Source organism: Salmo salar, chromosome ssa04 (genome assembly GCF_905237065.1).
Source record: "Salmo salar chromosome ssa04, Ssal_v3.1, whole genome shotgun sequence".
Classification (NCBI taxonomy): Eukaryota; Metazoa; Chordata; class Actinopteri; order Salmoniformes; family Salmonidae; genus Salmo; species Salmo salar.
This window is the reverse complement of record NC_059445.1, coordinates 10,546,586-10,562,496: the sequence shown is the minus strand read 5'-3', so window position 1 is coordinate 10,562,496 and position 15,911 is coordinate 10,546,586. Positions and strand designations below refer to the sequence as shown.

Below are 15,911 nucleotides of genomic sequence, written 5' to 3'. Positions count from 1 at the left end.
GATACATGACCATTATTAAGAACAATGTATTGCAAATCCTTCTTCAGGAGAGAGCCTGCATGCCTGGTGCCGGGGGTATTTACCAAGCTGTCTGCACATTTCCATGGCTAATTTTCCCAGTATTCCCTCAACTGCAACATTTTATGGAAATAGCCCAGTATTCCCTCAACTGCAACATTTTATGGAAATAGCCCTCAATGTCAGTCAGTGAGTGTCAAAATGACTCTCCAGGTGACATTTCTCAGTGTTTACCTTAAAGTGTCATGAAGGGTAGATCAACAGAAAATGTACGTTGGTGGTGGTTGTGTGGATATTGTAGAAGAAAGATATTGAACAAGAATTTGGGTAAATATAAATTGGCTAAATGTCATTATATAATTCTGTTGTGGACACACAATATTAATTTTTTTTATGGTAGTGTGCATTTTGCTCCAAAATGGTGCAAAGCAAGACGATAAAATAAAAACTACACACAACAAGCCCATAGCTTCCTCTCCACATTGCCGTAGTCTGTTATGGTGATGAGGTCACACTCTCAGCAGGGTCACAGTGTGTCGGCCTAGCTGTGCTGCTGTCCCTCAAGGCAACAACACACTGCTATGTTGTAACCATCATAGAACCAGGCCATACTGTTAAACAAAACTTACCTCACTGTTACTATAAGCATTTTACAGTAATTGGTTATAAAGTGATATTTATGATTATTACCATGCTATATCACATACAAATCTAGTTATGGCAGTAAAACGTTGCCCTGTATGTCCTAATAGTAATCTTGTAAACTTTTATTATGTTTTATTGTAATTGCACATCATTATTTTTCAGCTCACTAGCCTTATGATAGGCAATATGTCAGTCTGTCTTCAGATGACTGTAAAACATGGCCCAGTTGGCTTAGCCTGGTTAGACCAGACTGAATGTTCCACTCACTGGTGACACAATGGCTCAGGGTGGTTTTGCCAGGCTACAGCTGGCTACCAAAGTCAACCAACCTCACCCACACACTCACTATAAGACCACAGTGGTGGATAAATAAAAGAACACAAAAGGAACACACACCCGAGATAATGAAGTGGCAAAGACATTATTACGTGACAACATTATCAACGAGGATAAACGTAAAGATAAGCAATCAGCGTTATAAACTTGATCTAAAACCTCACCAAAATGCTCAGTCTTTAGGTGTAGCCGGGCAATGTACTGAGAAGAAGAAAGGAAGAGAAAGTAATATAGGGTCTCAGGAAGATAGTGATAAAAACAAAGATGATAAAAGTGATTGCCAGATGCTTCTAGTGACCAAGAAAGCATTGGCTGTGTTTGAAACATCAGAGAAATGTCTGTATGCACAATCACTCCATACGTATGCTGACTCTCTCTGTGTACAGTTCATGTCAACAGACGGGTGAGACTGGACTGATGCAACATGTAGGGATCAACATAAACTAGTTATTGATCATTTTTAAGCTAAAGGACTGTTTGTCAGGATTTTGAATTATTCCCCAGATGTGCTATGGTTGGGTGTGTGTGTTTGTGTGTGTGTGTGTGTGTGTGTGTGTGTGTTTGTGTGTATCTAATGACACTGATGGTTTAAATGAATATTGCAAATATCACTGAATACCACTCTTTTACCAAACAGATCAAAGACAATATAGAAACCATCTAAATGAATCACCTTGAGTTGCAACTGAAACCAGGGGACTTAATTCCAAGAATAGTTGTCCCTAGTGGCCTGCCCTTTGTTTAGCTGAATTCATATGCATGCCTTTTTTTTATTGTTTCCTGATACTTGTTTGTTGCAGTACACTTCTGCCTCTGTGAATGTTTCTACCGCTATTATTAACAAGCCAATTCTCCATTGTCCCTGTGTGTGTGTGTGTGTGTGTGTGTGTGTGTGTGTGCGTGCGTGCGTGCGTGCGTGCGTGCGTGCGTGTGTGTGTGTGTGTGTGCATGCATGTGTGTTAATGAAACCATTTATTATATATGTTCATATTTCAATTGATATATTATAGGCCTATATAAACACTGGTAGGTCGGTGTGTGTTAACCCAAAGGCAGGTGGTGTTTCTGTGTGCTATTTCCTGTTCAGCCACGACTGTGTGGATTTGCACGACACCAACTCCCTCATCAAGTTTGCTGACGACACCACGGTTGTAGGCCTGATAACCAACAACGACGAGTCAGCTTATAGGAAGGAGATAAGTGAACTGGCATTGTGGTGTCATGACAACAACCTCTCCCTCAACGTGAGCAAAACAAACACGTTGATTGTTGACTTCAGGAAGCAGAGGAGTGATCATGCCCCGATCCACATCAACGGGACTGCAGCAGAGAGAGTCACGAGTTTTAAGTTCCTCGGCATCCACATCACTGAGAACTAGTCATGGACCAACAACACCACTCTTGTCAAGCAGGCACTAAGAGCATCTCTATTTCGTAAGGTGGCTGAAGAAGTTCTGCATGTAGCTCCGGGTCCTCTCCACATACTACCGCTGCACCATCGAGAGCATCCTGACCGGTTGCAACACGGCCTGAAATTGCTCCATCCATTGCTCTATCCACGACTGCAAGGCCCTCCAGCGGGTGGTGAAGACGCCCAGTACATCCCTGGGACCATGCTCTCACCCATCCAGGACATCTACTCAAAACGGTGCCTGAGGAAGGCCAGCAGCATCATCAAGGACCCCACACACCCCAGCCACGAGCTGTTCTCTCCCCTACCTTCGGGTACATGGTATTGGAGCATAAGGTCTGATACCAACAGGTTCAGAGACATTTTCTATCTACAAGTTATCAGTCTGCTGAACACTTGAATTGGACCTACCACCTGCTCTGATTCTCCACACCTTAGCACACCCACACAGACACAGACACAGACACAGGCACATGCACGCACGCACGCACGCACGCACGCACGCGCACACACACACACACACACACACACACACACACACACACACACACACACACACACACACACACACACACACACACACACACACACACACACACACACACACACAGTATACATTCATGTTACACACACATCACAACTGCTGCTTCCAGACTATTACTATACTGCTCAGTTTATACACTGCCCCCCATCTCAAATGCACGTATAAATATTGGACTATTAATTGTGCCTTCCTGTATTATACTTATGCTAAAATGTTTCTTCTATTCTACTCAGCTATTTACTTTATGTTCATATTCTTATCTGTTATTATTTCTTATTGTTGTTGCATTGTCGACAAGGAACCTGAAAGTAATACAACTTGAAACTAAGACGAGTCTCATCTATGATGCAGTGTGATATTTGAGTTGATAATGTCGCTCCCAACTGTCTCCACCCACTCATACTTTCAATACCACATACTGCAGTTGGTTCCATCATTGCAGATGGTAGTAGTAATAGCCGAAATACACGTATAGTAGCCTGGTCACAGATCTGTTTGTGCTGTGTAGCCAACTCCTATGGTCGTTGCCATGCCAAACAATTTGTACAGCACAAGCTGATCTGGGACCAGGCTGCAGTCTGTTTCACAACAACAACTGTTACAACTGCATTTCCAGGCAGGCCCGGCCTACAAACCTTCTATTACGTCCACACTTCCTCAGTCCTGACGATCATCACATCCTCATTAGGCCGATTTATGTGGAAATGATAGATTTTTGCAATGGGTGCACTTTTTAAAATCCTTGTAGGCGGTCCCACGATGCAGTACTGACTTCACTCACTGAGCTGCTGTTCCACTGAACTGAACTGAACTGAACTCTGTACGTCTGCGTCTGTTATCAGTGTGTATGTGGTGTGTGCGTCCTTTATCAGTGACAGAGATTACGAAGGGCTTGACCTTGCTTGGAGTCCCAGGTGAAATTATTGGCCTCTTCAAGCCCTATGGATTGAACCCAGTATTTTCCATGCTGGCTAAAGATAAATGCGATAATGTGACGGTTGTCGTAGGAAGGAGCGGACCAAAGTGCAGCGTGTGTGTCATTCCACATTTTATTTTCACTGTGAAACTATGCAATACATACACATAAACTAAGGAATGAAAAAACAACAAACCGTGACGCAGAGTTGAAACATACACTAACTCAAAAACAAAAACAATCTCCCACAAACCCAGGTGGGAAAACACCTACTTAAGTATGATCTCCAATTAGAGACAACGATGGCCAGCTGCCTCTAATTGGAGATCATCCCAAACAAAACCCAACATAGAAATACAAAACTAGAACATAACAACATAGAAAAACTAAACTAGAAAACCCCCCATTCACGCCCTGACAGCTTTCTATGGTCAGGACGTGACAGATAAGTGTATTATGCATGGCCTCAATCCTAGATACATAACAGAGGTTTAACTGATAGTTTGGGATTTTGGCAATGAAGCCCTTTATTTAATTGCCAAGGAAGTTAGAGGTAGCTTCGAAGAACCAATGCTACCTAGTTTAGCACAAAGACTGCTAGCTGTACCCAAATACTTCCAGTCTTTGCACTTCGCTAGCGCTAACACTAGTTAGCACTGGCTTGAGAAACTACCTCTAACTTCATACTGGACGCAGAGATACAATGGTATCCACAAGTTCATCTGACTCTGGGGAAGGAGATAAAGGGCTTCATTGCCAAAATCCAAACTTTCGCTTTAAAAGTCATGATTTGAGAAAAGCTAAATAGGTTATACCTTTTTGTCATGGGCAATGGTGCCAAATGAGGTATGATGCTACACACATAGTCCTGTGCATCCCAAATGGCACCCGATTCCCTATTTAGTGCACTACGTTTAGCCAGAGCCCTATGGGTAGCCCAGTGGGATCTGGTCAAAAGTGTAGGTAATATGGTGCCACTTGGAACACATCCCTAAGTGAATCAGACTGCAATATTAACTTGCTGAGTAAGCTACAGTAACATCTGGTTCTGTAAAGTGCCTATACAGCTGTATTCTGTACTGTGGATATCAGTGTTAATCCTCTGTTAAATTTTGGTTACGTTTGCAAATAATTACCGCGATCAACACCAAATACAGCCGTTATTCACATAGCCTACTGAGACTAAAATGTGTTTTTCTGTACTGTGGCCAACCTGACTAAGGCCTACAGTACATACAGCTAAATAGAAAGTGCTTCAAATAATACGTGTTTTGAGGCAACATTGTGTATAACATTGTGTGTAATGCTACCATTGTGGTGATACATTTACCCTAAAAAAAGTGTTTTTATTCTTCGTTTTTGTCTGGATGCTCTAACGGAATGCTCTAACGTGTCAGTTAATCATACAGAAATAGTATCTCCACTTTATCTCCAATATTATCTCCACTTTATCTCCAATATTGTCTCCACTTCATATAACCAGCCATCCATGCCTCAGCCTCAGCCCCAGCCCCAGCCTCATCCTCAGTCCCAACCTCAGTCAGACCTCATGCAAAGCGCCATGGGCCATCACCATCAGTGACTGGAACCAGAGCAGTGACCCAGAACACCTCTCCTGAGAGAGGGAATATCAACAACACAACACAGGGAAATGGTTGTTTGGACTGAGATAAATTCCCCTATGTTTGTGTTTATTTTATGCTGCATTGTACAGGTTATGAAAGTGGGCTTGTGTTTTTTGTGACTGTCCACTTGTGTCCACCTATACTATAATACTATCTAGGCCTGCGTTTTCCCATGTGTATCAGTAGATATCTAATATCTTTGTGCAAATGTGGATCCTAGGTTGACACTTAGCTTTTTTGTTTCCAAATAGCACCGCTTCTGCTTTTCTCCGTGCAGCCTGGCCATAATGTAACTTCTGGCTCTCTCTGAGGAGAGGCTACTACAGCACTAGCACTTCTAATCTCCTCTGATCTTTCCTTCTCCTCTTGATCACTAGTGTTGCTGTGGAAGGATCATTTGTTTTGGGGATCAGATTTTTATGGATGGCTCACCAATGCCTGGGCAACGAAACCAGCGAGCTCCTCCAAGAGAAATCGTGTGTGTGTGTGTATGTGAGCACAGTGCAGAGTTTAGTATCAGCGAAACCAAGGCTTCATTTTTATTTTTTTATGGTCACGGGAGGAAGGTGAAAAGTGCACCATTTGCCTCTATAATTAGCTGTCATTCATCGCCATTTTTATGTTTTTATCCATTGTCATAAAACCATAAAACACCATGTGAAGTTGCATCGAATTAAACCTCAAAAATGCTTAGCCTAGCGTTAATCTTTCAGTCACTGTTTGAGAGGGTAAAAACAAAAACAAAATTATTGTTAAAGGGGCAATATGTGATTGCTGCATCCATTTTAAGACTTTCAAATGATTAATACATGCCCATTGATTCATGAAGAATCTAAATGATAAAGGCCTCATGAGCTTAGTTCAACTGTCATACAAGCATTTCGCTAGGCCCGCAATAACACCTGCTATATATGTGTACGGGACCAATAAGATTTGATTTTGACATTTGACATTTGACATTTTAATTTGATACGCCATTGTTTGTAAATCAGTGGCGGGGTGACCACTTTTTTATTGCTTGTGCTGCAGATTGCAGATGACTCCTTTAAGTATATCAGCAACATGTATCTTGTCAGACATATCACAGACACTGTTTTATGACACTATTTTTGACATGTTCTAATGAGATTATGTTGGTCTTGCAATTCCTGCAATGGAGAGAACACTTCTTCGTAAAGAGATAATCCTCCAATCAATGCTCGGCACATAACTAACTACGTTCTTTCAATGTGTGTGTGTGTGTGTGTGTGTGTGTGTGTGTGTGTGTGTGTGTGTGTGTGTGTGTGTGTGTGTGTGTGTGCTGGGAGCTATTTGTGGTTCTCGACACAAGGGAGACCTCAGTCTCACAGCATTTACAGTCGTGTTAGTTGCTCATAAAAGTGTTTTCTGCATTAAATGGGGTGCAGCGCTGGAGCCGAGCACAATCACTGGGCTGGAGCAGTGCCAGGATGCCAAAGTCTGGGACAGAGGACCGCGGTTGCTCCGCTTTAGGGATTCGCTGTCTATTTATTCAATCTAATATGCAAATTGTAGCATTTCCCAAGTTGCCTGTTGAACTTGATGCCCCTCCGGTGTGTTTACAGTAACCCTGGGATGTAGGGCTGCACCATATAGGCAAATAATCTAATTGCGATTTTACTTGGGATTTAGATCAAAACACTCGGGGTCATACAAATAAAATTTGTATTCTGATCCTATGGTTGGTGATGTTTGACATGACAACTAATGAAAAAGCCAGGTACAGTACAAGTTGTAATGACAGGGTAGGAACCAAAGTGTTGGTAAGAGATTCCCAGTGGACCTTTATTACGTTTGAATGTTACATTCATGGCGTTTACATTTTTTTGCAGCTTCTCGCAATATGGATATTGCACATGTCAATATTGCAATTTCGATAAAAATTCAATCAATTCTGCAGCCTTACTGTGTAGTCTGAGTCACCCCTCTCGAACTTCTGCCTCATGAGTGCCAAGAAGTTGGCAAGACATCGCAAACAGATCTGGGATAAGGCTAATTCAATAGGGATCCTCTTAGACAAGATGACTCTACGGTGCTATCTAGAACGTAAAAGGGTTATTCAGCTGTGTCCATAGGATAGCCCATTGAAAAACCCTTTTTGCTTATGGGTAGAACTCTTTTGGGTTCCCTTTCCACAGAGGGGGTTGTACATGGAACCCAAAAGGGTTCTACCTGGAACAAAAAAGGGTTCTACCTGAAACCTAAAAGGGTTCTCCTTTGGGGACAGCCGAAGAACCCTTTCGGGAAACCTTTTTTTCTGAGAGTGTAGACAATGCAGCTTTGTAAGAGTGTATGTTTACCCGTCTGACAACGGCAGGCTATCAGCTCTGTTGTGGTTGTACAGCACATGACAGAGCGCCTCACATTGCTCTGGACACGGTCAGTGAAGAATTGAAAGCAGTGATGAGAGATGAGGAAGGGTAGCAGCCTCGGAACGGTTTGTCTGTTGTTAACAGTTGATTGATGTTGTCGCCTCTCCTACTTCCTGTTTGCTAGATAGTACACACACACGCAATAGTCCGGCCCACCACAGCACTTAGGTTCTCCATGTAATAATCAGGATTATGTCTGCTAATCCAGCTGCTACACTCCAGTGTATCTGTAAAAAGGGCAAGAGTCCACAGACACATTCTGCGTTTTCCATAAACAGACTATGTATCAGATTATTGTTGGGGGCGGTTGTAAAAAAAAAAGGGACATTTTTCACAGCACATCTCAAGCCAGAGCCACACAAGCTCTGTGGATTTTTAAGTCGATTGCGATTCAAGCCTCTAAGACCATGATCATATAGCCCAGCATTAAATCCCGTTATCAAGCCAGATGAACTATCAGGGTTCTGTTTGTTCAACCCAGTGTACCATACAGTATACTTTATTCACTTTGTGAACCCAGCATACAAATACACAAACACAACACACCATCATACATGCATTATGGAAAACACTAGAAAGTTAGTACACAAGTCACACATATCTCTGCGGCCTACTGGCCGACCACGTACAGATGTAGGATCTTTATTTGATCACCATGTTGCAGGAGAACTTTCCTGCAATGCAGGAAATGTTAAAACATATACTGTATTTGAGGTTCAAAACGGCTTCTGAAGTTTGTAATTTCCACTTTGAAATTTCCGACATGATTTTCCCTTATGAAAAATGTACCAATACCTACAAAAATGTCCATGAATTATAATCCACATAATAACTCACATTTCCTGTTGCTGCAGGATTCTTTTCTGGCTCAATTTAAGATCCTACATCTGTATTGGGCCTGCATTTGTCCTATGTCCCACTGTTCAGTCACCATGTAGTGGTATGAGAGTGTTCTAGCTGCTATTACAACAACGGCCTCCTCATCCTGACTTGGAATAACCGTTAGATTGCTCTCTTGCCCTGATCTCATGCTCACTGGGCTAATTGCATCCCGTGACTGTGAGTGAGTGTGTGTATGTGTGTGAGTGTGTGTTGGTGCGTGTGTTTGTGTTGGGTGTGTGTGTGTGTGTGTGTGTGTGTGTGTGTGTGTGTGTGTGTGTGTGTGTGTGTGTGTGTGTGTGTGTGTGTGTGTGTGTGTGTGTGTGTGACTTCTAGATTTCCCCATGTGCTTCCAGAGGTCCCTGCCAACCTTCTGTTCTCTCACAAGACAAACTACACACCTGCAGTTTCAAGTCTCCCCATCCACTGTCTGTCTCTGTCTGTCTCTCTGTCGCCATGCAAGACACCCCCTTGATTGCATAGCTATACAATAACACAAACGTCTTAGCACGAAATGACAGAACATGCCCGATGTCGTCACCCCACCCTCCCCCCACTGTGGTTAAAAGCGCTTCCTACACATCCTGTGTGCCATGACTGGTGATCTTCCCAAAAAAGGACTGCTTGGTGTAACTAACTGGAAAGGAACCCTGGGAGGGTGCGGCAGAGTGTGTATCTGACGCACTAACAGGTAGTTGAAGAGGAAAGAAAGATCCAGTCATCAGCTAATGGGAACTGAACTGAACAGGAGATCGCATGCAATAGCTGTGTTACTTCCACCCACGTGAACATCCACCACAGAAACACTTTGAAGTGATCACAAGTCTAGTGTGTTTTACTGTGTTTCTTTTATTTGTGATTAACAGACAAAAATATGGAATGCTTGTTTGTCTGTGTCTGTCTAAGCCCCCTGAGGATAATTTGCTAGACGTGTTTAGCTTGGATAAAATGTATGATTTCAGGACGGCTCTTGCTGCAGAGTTGGGAGCATGTGTGGCTCGTACTGAAAGTTCTCTCTGAGCCTGAGAATGCTGGGAGAATATCTGTGATGAGGCAGACGACCTTTGATGCCGCTCTGCTTTCAAACCTCAGAAGTCTGTGGGCTCTCTTTCAGCCCGACACTGGTATCACGAAGATGACAAACAGGTCTTCCCACACACACACACACACACACACACACACACACACACACACACACACACACACACACACACACACACACACACACACACACACACACACACACACACACACACACACACACACACACACACACACACACACACAGCTTGATGTGGCAGGGCTGTGATGTCAAGCTAATAACAGCCCTGACATATCTTCTCTCTCTGTGTCTGCAAGGTAGGCTGCAACACACTGATAAAAACACTGACATGACAGAGGCTGGGACATTACCATTGCTGTTGTGTGTGTATGCGTCTGTGTATGCGTCTGTGTGTGAGTGTGTGTGTGTGTGTGAGAGTGAATATAGGATTATAAAGACCTATTAGCTCAGTCAGTTTTGGGGTGTCAGATGTGCACTAACAGAACAGCTTCATCTGTCCAGAGGTTTTCCATGTTAGCCATACACACTACCACAATATATGTTCACATATATAGTTCATGTAGTTGATGTATATCTCTGGGACTCTAGATATTCTGTACCTTGTAACCCTTACGTGACAGATTGAGAATATTAGAAGACTGCTTGGTGTGTTTCTACAACTTGACCTCAATGGGACTTTGAAACGAATAAAAACTAAAGTGTGTCTCCTCCACCTCGAGTGTCCTGTTAGTTCCTGTGGCCCCTGGGGGCCCGGCTGACATCCTGCCTGCTGCAGTGTGTGGAACCTCTCCAGATCCAGGGGCATCTGGCTCTGCCCTCTACCTCTCCTCCTGGTCGCCTCCCCCCCACCTCTCCCATCTGTGTCCCCCTCTCCCCCTCCCCACACCCAGCACACTGCAGCCAAACCCACGGAGCCCACGGCTGTTCACACCACAGAGGTAGAAGGGGAATTAGACCTACATGGGTAAACCCTGGCTGCCATAGAGTGACAGTGATATTTCAGTCTGTGTTCAGTTCCTGAGCCCCTGCTGCACCAGTAGCGGTACCAGCGGCAGGCTCTCCAGTGACGTACATGGACACCTTACATAGACCAGGGAGGCTTCTGTTGAGATGGAGGCAAGCTGTGTCAGGTGCTGTTCCACCTGGCCCTCCTCCAGACCCCTGGGTGACAGTTTCCTGGTTTGGCCACTCTGTGGTTGTGTGTGTGTTTGTGTGTGTTTGTGTACCTATGTGAAAGTATATGTGTGCGTGTAACCGTGAGGGATTCAAGTAGCCCCAGCCCACCCCTCCACCATAACCGGGCACACATGACGACACCATGTTTCTGAAGCATATGTTCTCCACGTACCTCCAGGACCTCCAGGACCTCCAGCGGTATTTAGGGATGCATGAGCGGACCGAGAGGGCTGGCAAATGTTGTCCAGTCCTGCAGAGGGGACAGACACCAGATGTTTAACTCTAGTTCATTTAACTGAAGGCCCATGTAGAAACCTTGTAGAAACCATGTAGAAACCTTGTAGAAACCTTGTAGAAACCATGTAGAAACCTTGTAGAAACCATGTAGAAACCATGTAGAAACCTTGTAGAAACCATGTAGAAACCTTGTAGAAACCATGTAGAAACCATGTAGAAACCTTGTAGAAACCTTGTAGAAACCATGTAGAAACCATGTAGAAACCTTGTAGAAACCATGTAGAAACCTTGTAGAAACCATGTAGAAACCATGTAGAAACCTTGTAGAAACCATGTAGAAACCATGTAGAAACCTTGTAGAAAAAATGTAAAAACCTTGTAGAAAACATGTAGAAACCTTGTAGAAACCTTGTAGAAACCATGTAGAAACCTTGTAGAAACCTTGTAGAAACCATGTAGAAACCTTGTAGAAACCATGTAGAAACCTTGTAGAAACCATATAGAAACCTTGTAGAAACCATGTAGAAACCTTGTAGAAACCATGTAGAAACCATGTAGAAACCTTGTAGAAACCATGTAGAAACCATGTAGAAACCTTGTAGAAACCATGTAGAAACCATGTAGAAACCTATGGCTCTTGTTGTAGCTCCTCTAAATCCACCCCAAAAAACAGTCGACCAAGAGGACTGGAGAATCTGAGATGTTGTCCAGTCCTGCAGACACGACAGACAAAAGAAGTGACATTATTTAACAGAGGACTGGGATGTATATTTAAGGCCTGACGGATGCTGCTCTATGTTCCATATCCCCCTGTAAGGTTGGTGTATCTGGACCTTTCCTGCCTTCCCTGTCCTGCCGTGTGTGTGTGTCCTGTCCTGCCGTGTATGTGTGTGTGTCCTGTCCTGCCGTGTGTGTGTGTGTGTGTGTGTCCTGTCCTGTCATAGTGACTGTGACTGTGACATCCCCTGTGCTTTGTGTTTAGGTCTGTAAAGTGTTATGTCTCATTTAGTTGTATAGAGGCGCTGGCTAGACAGGACAGGAAGATACACACACACACACACACACACACACACACACACACACACACACACACACACACACACACACACACACACACACACACACACACACACACACACACACACACACACACACACACAGAGTTATAAACACCCATGTAAAGACATATACACACACACACACACACACACACACATTTTACAGCAAACCCATGCAGGGGTGGAAAAACAAGGACCATCCACAGGGGGCGGGGGTATGTGTGTGGGGGCGGACGACCGGTGCCCCCAGACTCAAATAAAACGACCAAACCCGTGGCCATGGCAACTGCTAAACCTAAGCCAATTTACAGACCCAAACAGTGAGTTCTCTGACAACAAACATCCTCCCTATAAATATGTAAACCAGGCCTATCCCGATGACTAGTGTGGGTGGGTGTGCAGTGGGGAGCAGAGAGGGTAGCCTGGGGGGACCACCCACCATTATGGCTCTCCTCTGATGACGGATGAATGAACTGTTAGAGCCCCGTGGCTCTCAGTCACCTGGAATCAATACAAACACTCAGGCCTTTCTGATTATTTTTATTTTTTTACATATGTTGGACCGTATTCATAGAGTAGGAGTGTTGATCTAAGATCAGGTCCCCCTTGTCCATATAATCATATTCATTATGATCTGAAAGGCTAAACTGATCCTAGATCAGCACTCTGAGACGTTTTCTGAATCGAGGCCCGGTTCTTTTGACCCAATGTGGAGATGCTGTGATTTGCATACACACACCCCTTGTATATTAACCTGACTGCCCCCTACTATTTACATACTAATGGACTGTTCAGTGAATTAAGCAACAGATACACATATGACTTTCAGTTTTATGGTTTATGAGTGTTACAGGTAAAAAATGTGTGTGTGTGTGTGTGTGTGTGTGTGTGTGTGTGTGTGTGTGTGAGCATGCTTATGTGAGTAGGCCACGGACAGAATGTGCTGTGTGTGTGTTTACCACCATCTGCCTGTGTTTTGGGCGTCAGGTGTGTGTGTGGTGTGTGTGTCTGGTGTGTGTGTTGAATGTTTACGCCATTCGCCCTGCGTTACTCAAACGTCTGGCTGGACATTTTCATCAACTAGCTGCTAAGTCATCAAGGGGCCGTCCCAAATACCACACAACATCCCTGTCATTACTGGAGTCCCTAGGGGGGCGCCCGGATGCACGTGACGCGTGTGTGTTTGTCTGTGTGTGTGTGTGTGTGTGTGTGTGTCTGTCTGTGCATGCATACGTGTGTGTGTACTGTGTATGTGTGTGTGTATATGTGTGTGTATGTGTGGGTGTGTGTGTGTGTATGTGTGGGTGTGTGTGCGTACGTGACCGTGTGTGTGTTTTAGCTGGACCATTTATAGTGTGGTATTTTCGACACACAGCTGCAAAGTACAGAAGGGCTTTTATGTTGTGTTGGAAGTCTGGACCCTGATGAGCTGTCTGTCCACCCCTCCCCCTGTTTGTTTTCCACTGTTCCACTGTCTAGGAAACTCTTCTCACCTGATGCACCAGCAGAAACACTGAGACAAAGACATCGTGACAACACGTCTGTAGAGGTCTCTTTGTGTTAATGTGATGCATTCACATAGGATCAAAGCAGTATATACGTAGCTCTGAATAGGATTATGAGTGTTAAAGATACGAGGAAGTTGCTGAGCATGTGTGTGTGGGACAGACTGCGTTTGTCTGTGCATGCTTGCTGAATCCTTACAGTTCTAGAAATGGGGCCCCTGTCCTGCTATCTGAGCTGCCCTCTCCCCTTCTCCCCCTCTCCCCATCTACCCCGTCCCCCTCTCTTACCCTCTCTCCTTCTTCCCCTCTCTTCCCCTCACTCGCACTACCCCTCTTCCCCTCTCTCCCTCTTCCCCTCTCGCCCTCTTCCCCTCTCTCCCTCTTCCTCTCTCTTCCCCTCTCTTCCCCTCTCGCCCTCTTCCCCTCTCTCCCTCTTCCTCTCTCTTCCCCTCTCTTCCCCTCTCGCCCTCTTCCCCTCTCTCCCTCTTCCCCTCTCTTCCCCTCTCGCCCTCTTCCCCTCTTCTCCTCTTCACCTCTCTCCCTCTCTCCCTCTTCCCCTCTCTTCCCCTCTCTTCCCCTCTCTTCCCCTCTCGCCCTCTTCCCCTCTCTCCCTCTTCCTCTCTCTTCCCCTCTCTTCCCCTCTCGCCCTCTTCCCCTCTCTCCCTCTTCCTCTCTCTTCCCCTCTCTTCCCCTCTCGCCCTCTTCCCCTCTCTCCCTCTTCTCCTCTTCACCTCTCTCCCTCTCTCCCTCTTCCCCTCTCTTCCCCTCTCTTCCCCTCCTCCTTTTCTCCGCTCTCCCCCTCCAGTCCAAACACACAGGTAATTGCGCCCAGGTGGGAGCGTGCGTTCGTTTGTGTGAGTGTGAGTGTGTGTGTGAGTGTGTGTGTTTCTGTGCATGCCTTTGTGCCTGTGTATATATGTGTGTACACGTCTGTGACATATGTGTATGTGTTTGTGTGTGTGTGTGTGTGTGTGTGTGTGTGTGTGTGTGTGTGTGTGTGTGTGTGTGTGTGTGTGTGTGTGTGTGTGTGTGTGTGTGGGTCAACCAAGGCTAATCCAGACATGCTAGTATTGGTGTGTGTGACCTTCAGGAGCTTTGAAACCTCTCACACTCTCCTCACACACACTCAGCTCAGGCGTTCATTAGTAAAGACACACCAAACACTGAGGTGTGTTCGGAGCCGCAGGAGGGAAACACGTGCTGAGGTAGAGCAATGTTTTCATTCTAAAACAATAACACAACCGCAGATAAAAATGGCACATTTTATTTGAGTCTACTTCAGTCTTACGGCTGTGTAAAAGCAATGAACCTCCTGGGGTGTTATTAAAGAGGGAAAGAGAAACAGACACATACAGTAAACAGCAAGGGAGAAGGAGGGAAGAAAGAAAATAAAAACACTAGCTACGCTTTTCTTCACCGCTTGCACCAGACCCAGTGGGATTGTCTCAGGTCGAGCGAGTTTACGAATCGTAGCATATCTTTATTAAGAATCGAGACCCTAGACAACGCACAACGCTGGGTAAACAGCTGACCACAGAACTCATGCTATTCCCTTATTCATCACTTTTTGTAGAGTGGAGTGGAGTACAGATGCCGTATCTTAATTTGATCATCCTGTTGTTGCAGGGATTTTCCTGCAAAGCAGGAAATGCAAGATTGTGGTGTTTTTGAGGTTTAAAAAGTCTTCTAATGTTGTAATATCCACCATAACATTTCAGACTTGATTTAGTGGAGTGGGGACTGTGCTTTGGCAAAGTGGGTGTGGTTATATCCTGCCTGTTTGGCCCTGTCCGGGGGTATTGTCGGATGGGGCCACAGTGTCTCCCAACCCCTCCGGTCTCAGCCTCCAGTATTTATGCTGCAGTAGTTCATGTGTCGGGGGGCTAGGGCAGTCTGTTATATCTGGAGTATTTCTCCTGTCTTATCCGGTGTCCTGTGTGAATTTATGTATGCTCTCTCTAATTCTCTCTCATTTTCTCTCTTTTTCTTTCTCTCTTTCTTTCTTTCTTTCTTTCTTTCGGAGGACCTGAGCCCTAGGACTATGCCTCAGACTACCTGGCCTGATGACTCCTTGCTGTCCCCAGCCCACCTGGCCGTGCTGCTGCTCC

General features: G+C 44.9%; 1 protein-coding gene across 1 annotated transcript in view; it reads right to left on the bottom strand.

The window, feature by feature from the left end:
• Positions 1-3,608, bottom strand: part of LOC106602277 (max dimerization protein 4) — a 48,506-nt gene extending 44,898 nt beyond the window's left edge. Inside the window, exon 1 of the mRNA XM_045716451.1 lies at positions 3,590-3,608. The gene's annotated coding sequence lies outside the window, so the exon portion shown is untranslated. The remainder of the gene's footprint in view (positions 1-3,589) is intronic.
• Positions 3,609-15,911: the final 12,303 nt, after the last annotated feature.